Source organism: Mizuhopecten yessoensis, unplaced genomic scaffold, assembly GCF_002113885.1.
Source record: "Mizuhopecten yessoensis strain PY_sf001 unplaced genomic scaffold, ASM211388v2 scaffold259, whole genome shotgun sequence".
Classification (NCBI taxonomy): domain Eukaryota; kingdom Metazoa; phylum Mollusca; class Bivalvia; order Pectinida; family Pectinidae; genus Mizuhopecten; species Mizuhopecten yessoensis.
In genome coordinates, this window is record NW_018403457.1 from 84,270 (window position 1) to 97,750 (window position 13,481).

At 37.5% G+C, this 13,481-nt stretch overlaps 1 protein-coding gene across 3 annotated transcripts in view; it reads left to right on the forward strand.

Annotated features, from left to right (window-relative positions):
* The first annotated feature begins 10,191 nt into the window (after positions 1–10,191).
* LOC110445623 (hydroxylysine kinase-like) overlaps positions 10,192–13,481 on the forward strand; it is a 19,718-nt gene continuing 16,428 nt past the window's right edge. The window contains exons 1-2 of one of the 3 annotated variants that reach the window (XM_021490339.1): positions 10,192–10,283; positions 10,669–10,714. The gene's annotated coding sequence lies outside the window, so the exon portion shown is untranslated. Of the gene's footprint in view, positions 10,284–10,618; positions 10,715–13,481 lie in introns of those variants that run through there. The other 2 variants (XM_021490348.1, XM_021490321.1) reach the window with 2 other exon arrangements.

The following is a 13,481-nucleotide window of genomic DNA, read 5'->3' on the forward strand; positions in this document are numbered from 1 at the left end:
TTTTCTCGTTCTGCTTCTGCTTCACGTTGTAGCTTTTCTCGTTCTAGTTGAATCTTTTCCTTTTCAACTTCAGCTTGAAGTTCAAGCTTTCTTATCTCCACTTTCGACTGAACAGATGATAATTTCTGAGCTGCATCGGCAGTTTCTCCATCTCCTGTTCCTGTAGGCATTTTGTTCTGTTATCAAGTTCGTTAAATAATAACGGAGTCCCAAACTTGATAAAAATCCTTTACCGCTGCCACCAGTTTGTTACCCTCAGATTCCCGGATACTGTAGTACAAACAATAAACTCCAATCGTATGGTACTATTTTGTATTAGACTTGAAGGTAAGCATAGACGTGTGCCTAGCTCAGAGGCTTACAATGGAACTGCCTTGTTACATACAGGATACTCTCAATATACCTTTACATGACAATTTATTAACTAAACAATAACCAGATGAAAATAGGCGTGAAATAAGTTGTGCATCCCTTTGTCCGTAGAGGTCATCAGTCAAGCTTATCTGACATATGTAAACGGCCACCAAGCCAGGTGCCCTGACAGCTGGACAATTTATATCTCCCTGCCCTGGGTAACAAGACAGCCTATAATTGAAAGATAACTGAAACAGCAATTAATTTACCACTTGACTTCCAGATCATTATTTCACTCTTAACAATAATACATTGTGTAAGTTTTTTCAGATTTGTAAAGACAAATATTAAAATTTAAATTATTTGAATATTAATCATATATATAAATATAAATATTCAGTATTAAATATATCCATTGTGTAGTCCTTGTGCTGCTGATATGATAAGATGAAATGTGTTATTTCATTTTCTAGTACATGTACTTTAAATAATCTTTATTATTGTAACATTTAATAAGATGCCTACATTACCTTGTACAAAATGTAAGAATGTAATGTGCGATTAAGAGTGTAGTGTTTAACAGATAATTAATCAGTTAATTAATCAAAATTCCTAGATGTTATAAATATCTTATAACTATCATAAAAATCATTGAACATCTATAATTATCCAAGCTATCATTTCCATCCAGGTGAGCTAAAAGTGATCACGGCCTATGCTTATTACTGAGATGATGATGCGTGTTACAATTATTTAAGCACTCCTTAATTTGTATCCAAACTGATGATGAATATCCAAGCCAAATTGGTTATATATAGCAAACAATCATTCTGGGGCAGTTATATACCAGTATACTGTGTTACGCATCTGAGGTATGGGGCTCGTGCAAAGGCATAGATATTGAGAAAGTTCACCTGGAATTTTGCAAAAGGATATTATGTGTTAAGAAGTCAACATGTAATGTAATGATCTATTTTGAATTGGGTAGATTTCCGATTGTACATACCAGACACTATAATTTAATTAAGTACTGGTTCAAGCTTTTAAATACTAAGAACTGTGTTCTTAAAACTGCCTATGATGAACTCATGTATATGCCAAAGCGAAATACTGTTTTTAATTGGGTAACTTTTGTGAAAGACAAACTTTTTTCACTCGGTCTTGGCGAAGTGTGGCTGAATCAAAATAATGTGAACTCGTCTGAAGCCCTGCCAATTATTAAACAGAGAATCTTTGATAACGCACGGCAAGAATTGTTTGAATTATTAGAGAATTCCTCGAAATGTTTTTTGTATAGACATTTAGTTGATAATTTAACATTACAACAATATTTATGTAAATATATTCCAAAGCGAAATAGAATTGCTCTAACTAGGTTACGTTTATCAGCGCATACGCTGTATATTGAAACCGGGAGATATCGAAACATTGTAAGAAATGAACGTATATGCAGAATTTGTAACTCTGAAGATATTGAAGACGAATACCATTTTTTGTTCATTTGTCCATTTTATCAAGTTTTAAGAGAAAGACGTATAAAATTGTACTACTGGAAAAAACCATCTGTTTTCAAGCTGATTCAATTATTAAGCACAACGAACGTTAAAGAATTAACTATGTTAAGTAAATATATATATGATGCCACCCAGTTGAGGAATAGCATGATATAATGTTAAAATATATGTAACTACATGCATTTTTTGTCCATTGTCCACTGCGTTATTGCAGTGTCTGCCACTGTATTTATATGTATTGTGTACATACTGATGAGCTGTAAAGCTCAAAGTCAATAAATGAATTTGAATTTGAATTTGAATATACAACTGAACAGCTCAAGCAGTATTACATTGTTAAGAACAACAGAGGTGAGAGGACCACTGCCACAAAAGAAAAGAAGGAAAAAACCCCAGAAATAATAATAGCAGATGACCAATTTGCAGGAAAACACCCGGCTTCTAAAATATTGTTAAACAACATACACAAATTGGGTTAATAAGAATCGGTGCATCTAGTTCATCATACATAATATCTTTATCAAGGAAAATGTTGTCCTGTTGAATAGAGTCATCATCGTTTTGTACATTTGACACATTTTTAAAATGATCAATCCGGCTCGCCCTATTCAGCTTTTGTGACACAGTCAGTATTACGACGTTGTGTAATTGATTAAAAGTAGCCCGAGGAAAGACAGGTCAGAAACTATATGTGTAAGTTGTTTCACCTGAACTTGTGTCAATTTAGATAAGTTCTATTTATGAAGCTATTTATGTAAATATAAATGCAAAGGTAAGTAGGTAGTGAGTATTACATTTACGATTTGTGAACTTAAGCTAGAAAATGGATTCTTTTTAGTTATCAAAGTCTTGGTGTTGACATCTTGTGAATGCCTTTTGTTCGTCACAGTAACCTTTAAACCACTTCAATTTTTGAAAGAAAGGTCCATGGTCAAATGCAAGCCAAATTTATGAATTACATGTGGATCTAATCTGCCAGGGGTTTGAGCCCAAGAGAGGTCAAATTGACTAAATGTTCGACAGTCATCTTATTCGGGCACAGAGATGCTAAAATCAAATACTCTTCATAGATGGAAAGGTCCTGTAGGCCTATTTCAAATATATTAATATTTTGCTACCTCTGGATCATTCATTCCTCCTTGAGAAAGGGTTAATATTTAGGCTAAACCAAAACAAAAATTCCAGAGAAAAGAGGGTTGGTCAGCAAGCAGGCAATTTTTTAATTTTTTTTTAATTTTCATGGAACAATATATACTTACAAGGTAATATAAAATGTAAGAAAAATGAATTTCTATGCATTTCAATTGTTATTATTCTGTCAAGAATGTGGTCAGGACCCCATTAACAAAACAATGAATGTGACTTTGCCGGACTATTAAAATTATCTTCATGGATACAAAGTAGATGATAAAATGTTCCTTAATGTCCACAGGAAAGTCATGATCAGGCTATCCGAAGCATATGTAAATCTTGTGTTTGGCCTTACTGTAGTTTATATGGGGAAATGACACTTTTGGGAACAAATTCAAAGTTGGTTAGAATGACCATCATGTGACTGAATTTTGATGGTATGAAAATTAAGAACCTGGCCGTTCCCTAGGGCCTGTAGGGAGGGGCCAAAGAGGGCACATTGGCTGAAATTTGAACAATCTTTTTCTTCAGATCCAGATATGCTAGAATCAAACTCTCTTCATGGATGGAAAGGTCCTAAGTCGCTATATCTGAAATTGTTATTGCATTACCCCCGTGTCGTTCATTCGTCCACTTTATCATTTTTTTCTGAAAATTGTCAGCAATATATACTGTATGTCAGACAATTATGTACCCAACGTATATCAATAATATATGTTGGTCACTCCCAACATGAATTTCTCTCAAGGCATTCCAAAAGCCTTTTTTGGATTATATGAACTTTTGTTCTGTTTTTGTTTGATTTGTACATCACTACAACAAATAACATAATTGCATTACAACTCAGGTCCATGTATCTCTTGTGTAACTTGGTGATCTCACTTTTGTATATTTATCATTTCTATGTTGTAATTACAATGGTCCTGTATTGATTTAGAATCATCTTTCATAACTAATTAATACTGATTTAGAATAATTTTTGAGCTATTTTATTGTGTTTGCATGTCACCTATAGACCAGGTAAAGCTTGTAAATGAGAGATGCTCTAACATCATCCGTTCTTTATTGTTTGTCTGTGTGTACTTAGAAATTACCATGTTCTTTGCAGGTTATGAAAAGATTAATACACTCGTACTAACTGTGATTGCTCCTAGGGTCCTGTCACTCCAGCATGGTGACCGTATAACATTGAAATGGTTGAAAGCAGTGTCCTATAATGAAAAACACCTACTGGCAATCCATAGACAACTACCAAAGTTTTCCGCAGGTCTGTTACCACCCAGGAATACAATAATGCTAGCCCCTTCAAGGGGTCATACATGGCCGAGATATACAACATAATAATTAGTGAACTATAGTTTATACATATAGGTTGTTTCGAAAAAACAAATACAATCTCAACTTATGTTTCAAAGTAAACATTGATTTTTTTTACTAGCCAGGGGCATTGGGCTTGGCAATTTAGGCAAACATGTAGATTTTCATGAACTGACCTCACTGACCTCACTGTGTCCTATATGATTTGACATTTGACCTTAACTTTTGAAAAAGTTGGACTGGGGCATATCTTCTTTACTATTTCACCTGGAGTAACCAGATTAAGTGTACAAGGACATCTGTGGATGGCAGAGTGAAGAGTGTAGGATTTAGGTCACTGTGACTTATGCCTTGACCTTTGACCTTTACTTTTGAAAATATTTGTACGGGACATATGCTATTTCACCTGGAGTAACCATATTTGGTGAACAAGAAAATCTTGGTATGGCGGAGTGAAGTAGGTCACTATGACCTCACTATGACCTACAATGTATATGCTTCCTGACATAAGTGTACTGTTTGTGTATAGAAATTCTTACCGGTGGCCATGGGGGTCTATATGGATTGCCTTGCAATACTTTGCCTTCTTAATAAATATTTTCTATGCACAGTAGATCATATTTCTTAAATTTTGTCTTGAGAAAATTTTGCCCTAAAGGGATCAGGCAATATATTGACAAGGGTGTTAAAATAATAGTAAATAAGTAATATAACAACAAAAAGGCCTACATGGAATATCTGATAGGTTTTCTTAATTAAAATACAACTTTTTATACTACCATTCATTTCTTTATCATGGAAGAATATTCAGCGCACGTATGTCCTAAGGAGGGATTCTGTTCGTTTTGTTACCCTTATGTTCTTAGCTGGGGCGCTGCAGACGCCCGAGATCTACACTATCATCATAAACGTTACTGAACTATGTGCGCTCGCTTATGAAGTAGGCAGCGCCTATTTCATATTAGAGTTTATTGCTTCCTTCAAGTTTTGTGACTAAAAATGAACCAATCATAAGCCTTATTATGAAAAATATCCAATCATAACACTTGTCATAAAAATAGCCGATCAAAAACCTCGTTACAAAACGAACATTCCGATGATAGTATGAAGGATTCTATACAAAATAAAATTAAAAAAAAAAAAAAAAATAAAAAAAAAAAAAAAAAAAAAAAAAAAAAAAAATGACGCCGACTCGCATCGTACACAACCGGTACGCTAAGGTTCCAACCTCTGCGCCATGCTTTTGATGCTCCGATATCGATCGATGATAGTGACGTCACGTTCGACGACCTTGACGTCATCTAAAGTTTCCCGCACGACTCTGACAAGTTCAGACATTGACGACACACTCTTCATCACCGAATCACAAGACAATCTTATACAGTCTATCCAACTTCTTTCGCCAACACCAATTAGTACAACAGCCAGCAGACATGTACAGGAAGGAACGACAAAACATATCAAACAACAAGGAGCGCATTAGGAAACAACATCGCCAAAGATATAGACAGCGACGTGCAAGCGGCCAGTATCACTACCTTGAGGTATATTGTCTAAATAGAATCACTTACCTTACTCTATTATTATACCGTTAGCTAATGTATTATTGTGAATTGTCTACGTGTTAACTATTATTTTTAGTTCAAACAAGGAAGCAACACCACCTGCTACAACACCTTCCAGAGCACCGACACACTCACTTCCTTCACGAAAAAAAGTCATCTCAATTTAATACCACACTCGTAAAAAATTGTTAATATGCCGTGAATTTTATATTGTAAATAACGTACGCATGTTGTAACTATTCATTGTTTGTAAATATGTTTTATGCATAAGATTATCAAGGAAAATGAAAATATATGATTAAAAAGACCAGGAAAAGAGGAGAAAAGAAAAGAAAAGAGAAACAATAACCAACGAAACAGCGTCGCCGAAAGAGAGAATACCTGAAATCAGAAGGTAAAAGTTAGAAACAAGGGGAGCTAATTTCGTCAAAATGACGTCACACGCAGTACACACACCTATTGAAAACAGGGGGAGATAATTCCGTTGTTAACGCGAAAATTGTTGACGTCACACGCAAAACACGCATGATNGGGGGGGGGTATGGGGTTGCTCGTAGGTTTATGGGGTTGCTAAGGCCGCCATATTGGATTTCCTTAGCAACCCCAGCCCCCATAGTCATGTATTCATCAGCTGGATATTTAAAATTTTAATTAGTAAGTATAAATATGATGAGCTCTTCTAGCACTATTTAAATCACACTTTAAATTATGGTCCCAGGATACCCAGGGAGGCTGTTCCAGGATGGATTACTACTGATCCGCTCATTAATTGGTATATACTGAGATCCCAGGAGGTCTGGGGTCTCCTCCTTTGTGCCCCACCCCAACCGCATTTATCTCGACCCAAAGTCAATCCCTTTCACAATCCGCCATTCCAGTCACACCTTTATCCCTTAACTAAAACGCCCATATCAGAGTAGATATTTTCATATATATAACAATAGTATATTTCCCCACCTGTATCCATTAAGTATCCCCTCCCCTCCCTACTCACTATACTCATATCAATTAATATCACATTACTCTTAAAAGAATTAAAATACGTCGCAAAGCAGATAGATATAAGGAGAATGCAACAGTGTGGTTTGATATGAAAGATGACATTTGTGTTGTGAAACAACGCCAGTGTAAAGGAGCTTAAAGAATGAACTCACGTGGAAGGACGACAAAAATAAATGACCAAGCACCGCACATTACTAACCACTAAGCACTAATGCACAGTCCGTCGGATGGGACTTAAAATGGTGCCCCGTGTGAGACTGTCCACATCGCACGGAAAAGATCCTTCTGGGTATTTTCGAAGAAGAGTAGGCGTGATAACGCCGATTCAGAGGTTAGGATATTTTAGACTTTTAATAAGTGTTAGGTTTATTTATTAGAATTTTAGACGGACTTCTAAAAATAGATTTATGTAAATTCATCTCAGCTAGGCCTTAACCGACTTGGCTTGTTTCAGGGTCTTCCTTGGGGTGCCATCCCTCCGCTCCTCTCTAACCGCGTCCAACATCCTGATGCACTATAAACGTTTTTTGGGGGCTTTTTTGGCTCAGAAGTCGTCACACAAAATTATACTAGCCAACAGTGTAATAATAGTAGGTCAATAGGACTGACGACTTCTATCTCCTCCACCTCTACCCTCTCCTACTCTCTCCTTTTCTCTCTCCATACTTTGTCCCTTCTATTTCCATTTCCTATCTGTTCTCGTCTACTGAAAGGCCGAAAGGTCGTAATAGCAGACGTAAAAACCTTCAAAATAAATAAATAAATAAATACTACTCAAAAGAGATTACTGTGGCTATCAAGGTCACGGCAAACCTCGGAGACTCTGGAATCAGAAAGTCACCAGCATAGTCTACCACATTGTCTTATGAAAGAGATACAGTGGTAATACTAACAAAAATGCCGATCAGAGACGGTTTAACAAGAGTGAGAAAAATGCACAGAAATGCGCATAGCAATGTTGGTGCTCTTGCATAATTACCTTCCAGACTTTTACGATACAATTAACGGATAAGTAGGATAGCTCCGAATGAAGAATGTACTCCTCTGAGAAGTTAAAAAAAAAATCTGTATTAAACTTTTTTTCCCTCTATTTATTTTTTGAAGAGTGAATGATATGAAATAAAATGCAAAACTGTCATGACAGAGTGTTCGTTTGTTGTGCTATGATCGGTCATAGATTACAATGCAACATATACTAGGTGTTTTTCACCATATGCAGAACAAATAGCATACAATATCTTCCAAGAGTGTTAGCAGAAATTTATAAATGAACTGATAAAATAATATTTCCTTTTAAATTATGGAAGTGAAATATATTTCTTTAACATATTCTGTTATCTCAGAAAAGCAATTTAGTTTACACCTACCCCTTATTTTTAACTGAAAATACGCTATTTTTTCACGTTTTGCAGATTTAATAATTTATATAATAGTTCTGCAACTAAACGTTTTTAATAAACAGCCAAAAAATAGGGGTCAGTATGGTCTGTTTTTGCCGTATTATGTTTTGTGATCAAAAATCAAAAGAACTTCAGTTAATATGAATCGGTAATAAACTACCAATATTTTATAATTATCCACGTTGTTGCATTATATTTTTCATAATACTGAACATTTAAAACTTGCGAAGTAAAAATCAACTTGCTACAAAGTAAAAATGGCGATACAATGGCACTAAGTGATAAGATTCATGCAAACAAAAGTTGAACTTTTACCATTGCATAGATGCAAAATATTGAGATATTCAAATGGCAGCTAAATTAAACTTTAACAAACATTCATCAAACAACAGTCATAGCTCTAGTTTTTGGCACATTTTCAGGTGCATGTTTGTTTTCTAATTGATCATAATTTGTTAAATATAAACCTGTTACACTATATCAAAACGAGAGATTGGGGTCATTTCATACAGGTAACATATCGCTGCAGCTGGGGTCAGACCTATTTATATAGTAAACGACATGAGAGTTTGACGCTAGCGTGATGGGTGTGATAGCACATGTATAAGCATTGTCAGTTTACCCTAATGTTTTGAATATAGTACAAAACATAGTCAGCTTAATTTAGTTGTCACAATATATTCTTTATAAGGTTAAGGTCATTTGAGTAGCATACATTCTCGTTTGTGTTGTTGTGCGTGTCGCTTATGTACGATGGCCGATAGCAGCCGACACAAAACAACTACAATATAAGACATTTATGTACATGTACACTTTTTAAAAACTGTACATGTACACAAAACAACTACAATATAAGACATTTGTGTACATGTACACTTTTTAAAAACTGTACATGTACACAATACAACTACAAGTGCTATTAACATTCCTTAACGGTTCGGATCAGCTTGATATTTCACACGTGTATGATACGGCGGCTTATAAACGACAAGGAAATTACTAGATTCCCCAGAAGTCAAACAGTACTAGACGGTCACAAATCAGAGGTATACCAAAACAAAAACATGTAGTTACTTAATTTGTATATAGAATTATAATGTTAACCCAATAACCCCAAATACGTAATTTAAAGTGTTCCATGTGACATATTCACAAGTTTGAAGGCTATTGCCTTTGGTATAAAACACTAGTTATTTCTCTCAGAACAATATACATACAACTTTTGTTACAGTAAGTATTATATTATATTTGACTTTAGCACTCAACTATTCACACTGAACAAGGCAACGTTCTACTTTATGCCTCCAATCCATACATTAGGTAAAGCCCACATAGATATGCGTAGAACGATGGCTTATGTCTGTTACATTTCTTTCAAATTAAAAATAGGACATAAGACCTATCACCATACAAAGAAAAGATTAAGAAAATTAAACAGTTGATAATAACTAATGTCAAACTTTTCTAGTATATCCATTTTCAGGTGATGAGATTAAGTCGCCTTCAAGCATCAACTGGTGAAATATTGTGTACAGTCTACGTAGTAACACTGTGTGGTGACCTCTATCGCCTCTTCGCTGATTTATGAACATATTCCCTTTCTTTGTCGTTTGGTCTTTAAATTCACCGCCGCATCAGGCACGTGTGAAATATCAAGTTGACCCGAACCGTTAAGGAATGTTAATAGCACTTGTAGTTGTATTGTGTACATGTACAGTTTTTAAAAAGTGTACATGTACACAAATGTCTTATATTGTAGTTGTTTGTGTCGGCTGCTATCGGCCATCGTACTTATGTAGTTTAAGACCTGAACAGTACGACACTAGAGATCACCAGCTAACTGTGGACAACAGGTTGATAGGTAGCTTGTTTGTACCCGACTTCGTTAATGTCAACACATGTGTGAAGGTGTATACATGTGTCCTTACGCCTGGTATCGACACGTGGTACATATACCATACAGTACCCTTTATCACTGTAGCATATCAACGTTCAGCATTGTAAGTAGATTTTAAAAGGTATTCCTCCAGTCATATTCCTGGTAGGGAATTTGTTAAAGGCAATTAATGAATTATTATTACACATTACTGAACACTTCATGCAAACACGTCTAACCACCTCTCCATTACCTAACGAGGGAGCCACACCGAACACACAACCCTTGCCAATTCACAGGACCATGAGTTCAGCCATTAACAAAAATATCCCTCATAAAACGGCCAACAATATGTCAATCAAACGTGAAATTTTAAAGGCATTCGATAACTTCCCTCATCTTCTTATATATGTACACACGTGTACAATCAGGGTATGCTAACCCCAACGACTGCTCGTGTTTACATAAAGATAACTCCGCGTATATAAGTAGGTCACGTTGTTTTGTAGGTCACCCGTGCATGCTGCCTTACAGTGAAACTGCTGTCTTGATCTGGTAAGCACATGTTTAATATCGATAGTCTTGCTTTACAAGTCCGCCTTTATATCCACCCCTCCCGAATCATGTCCTGACGCTGCCGCATGGCCCGGGTCCCACCCCATATGTATACATTCCCCTGTCACTGTTCAAGTGTAGTACATATGAGCCGCCGGCTGGGATTTGGGTCCTTAACTTCTAGCTAATGAAAAGGGAGAAAAACGGGAATTCCGACAGACGTCATATTTCTGTGTAAATTTATTAGTAAATTGTATTTTGGTGTAGCAACTTTAGCCTTTGCCAAGGTAGTTAGAGTTAGCTCCCTTAGCACCCCATGCTAGTTCCGGTCTTTTAACAGCATTAGCAGAGGAAGATGGCAGCAGCCTCACAGTGCTTTATATAAATATAAACTCCAGCGACATCGCGATGAACGCTTACAATCTGAGAGAGCGATCAAGCTCACTAATGACATTCCTCCATAATTGTGACAGCGAGCTCGAGGAGACCGATGATAATGTATACAACGGAAAGAAAATGCTTCTCAATCTAGTGACGAACATCAGGGTGATGATGGCCGGCATGGTGCCTGTGGAGGCCCACCACCATCAGCGATGAGTGACAAACCAGAAGCCGAGCTCGAAAAGGAACTCGATAGTTTAAAAGCGGAGTTAAGAAAAGGGGCTCTCTGCAAGGAGATCGAAGATTGTCGGCGGAAAATTTATGAACAAAATCGCCCCTTCGTCTCCGCCCCTCAACGTGATCGCCAGGAGGGTGGGTCATCAACAGAGAGAGAACGACCCAGCACTTCAGGTATGAACAATTTACTTGACTTAAATTTCCAGACACTGCTGCAGAATGTGAACAATACAAAAAAGTCTAAACCCCGCCTTGTACACAATTATCTTTGGCGCGATCCCACATTGATAGACGGGGACGAAATCGTCACGTTCACCACCACAGGGGTCAAAGTAAATCGTAAAATGGACAAAGATTACTACAAAATCAGCGTTGAACAATGGGACTATGGTAATAGCAGAATTTTAGAAGAAATGATCGAGGCAAACGAGGTGGATGTTCGTGGTATCCTTGACTACCTTGATTATACAAAAACGATAAGTCGACTCTTCAGCAAGTATGTGTGCGGCAGTGTTATGCTGTATGACCGGGAATATCGGGAGGCCCAACTTAACATAGTGAAGGTTTTCGATGGGGAACGCCACAAACCGCGATACAGAACTTTCAACTTGTACCTAAGCCAAACAACCTGACTGCTCAGGTACTTCAGGGTACGACGGTAAATTCAAAACGAGAGGGACAAGGTCGAGAACGGTCGACCCCAAGAAAACGTGGCCCGTTTACTCCGGACAACCGAGAAATATGCAGGAAATTTAACAATGACGTTTGTGATTATAAATCGTGTAAACTTGCGCATGTCTGTTCGGTGTGTTATGCGGAGCACAGTGCGATTCATCATACAAAAAAGGGATAGATCATGATCAGCCCAAGCATGAGGCCACTGTAAATAATGTACATACTAGCAACAAGTTGAAATTGGAAGCCTGGCAGTCCCTCTTACCTGCGGATGACTTTGATAGGGAGTTTATTTTAGAGGGCGTGGCTACCGGTTTTCGCATTATCGATGAAGGTCTAGAGAAACACATCGTGCCCGTGGAGGAAGAAAACTATGCCTCTTGTAAACAGTTTTCTGGTCTGGTCCAAGATCAGATACAAGGTGAAATAGCAAACGGTGGTTCAATGGTGGAGGAACTGGAGAGAGCTGCAATGAAATACAAAGACAAGGCATGGACTAGTACTACAGCATCCACTAACCGTACACATATGCAGTGCTACTTAACTTTTTTGCGGAAGTATTAACTGTGCATCTGTCCCAGCAGCATCGAAAGTCCTTCAACTATACGTCACTTACCTGGCTAAGGTTCGAGGATTTCGGTTCAACACTATCCAACAATATCTCAATATTGTGGTTCACATGCATAGACTGTCGGGTTTTGGGGACCCTGTGAACAAGGACTTTCAACTCAAACACCTACTCCAAGGTATTAAGCGCGAGCTGGATACAGCCCAGTCACCAGTGGGGGCAATCACACCTCAGCAGCTTCATAAAATCAAGTCGCCCTTGAACTTTGCCAATTTGTCGGACATTACGTTTTGGTGTGCATGCTTTATTGCGTTTTATGGGCTCCTGCGCCCTGGGAACATTACGACCACTGGCGCATTTGATGGAGACCGATATGTTCGTCGCATAGATCTTCTCCCTTATCCCTGGGGATATTTGTTGTGTTTACGCCGAACCAAGACTATACAGTTCAGGGGAAAACGTGTTGAAATCCTACTGCCCAGAACGGGGAATGCTCTATGTCCTGCTACAGCGCTCAAATGTCTGTTGCTTATTACAGAGGCAGCAAATCCTCTGGGACCTCTCCTCCTAGTTAACGGTGGTTTAGCTCTCAGCTACAAGTGTTTTTGTGATAAATTGCGCAACTGCCTATGTCAAATAGGGGAGGAAGGCTCGAATATTCGAGGCCACTCTTTTCGTAGAGGAGGGGCCACTTGGCTTGCCAAGTTAGGGGTCCCACTTGACACCATCAAATCCATTGGTTATTTGGCAAGCGATGCTGTGTTTAGATACATAGAAACATTTTTTTCGTAAGAATTGATAACGGCAAGAGAGTTTGGCATGTCATTGTGTTAATCAATGTCCAGAAATTGCAAGGGAAAGGGACTTTTTGTGTGAGTCTAAGACTTTTTTTTTTTTTTTTTTTTT